This window comes from Alligator sinensis, unplaced genomic scaffold (assembly GCF_000455745.1).
Source record: "Alligator sinensis unplaced genomic scaffold, ASM45574v1 scaffold250_1, whole genome shotgun sequence".
Taxonomy (NCBI): domain Eukaryota; kingdom Metazoa; phylum Chordata; order Crocodylia; family Alligatoridae; genus Alligator; species Alligator sinensis.
The window spans coordinates 3,754,508-3,754,866 of record NW_005841888.1 but is presented as its reverse complement, the minus strand read 5'-3'; positions in this window follow the sequence as shown (position 1 = coordinate 3,754,866).

The window sequence follows — 359 nt, the reverse complement described above, 5'->3', positions numbered from 1 at the left end:
CCTAATATTTCAGATTAGTTAAGGGCTTCTTATCTGGTAAATTATTTCATCAAGACTGCAGTATTCATACACATATGGTTTGGTGTTTTTTTGGCCATTTTTGTAAATAATCTGTTATATACCTTGTTTTTGTAAGAACTTAGCTTGTGTATTTGTGAAACTTAATTCTTACAGCTGGTTCCAGTTTTCTAACTGGTAAGCAGTTTTTGAGGGAGATTAAAACTGGTGAGTTTTAATGAAAATATTCAGTTTGGCAAATAAAAGGTGTTAGCAGATGTTATCTTCAAAGTAGCAAAATTAAAAAGCTATGATAGCATTGAACCAATGTGGTTTTGATACACCTGAGGGATATTTACAAA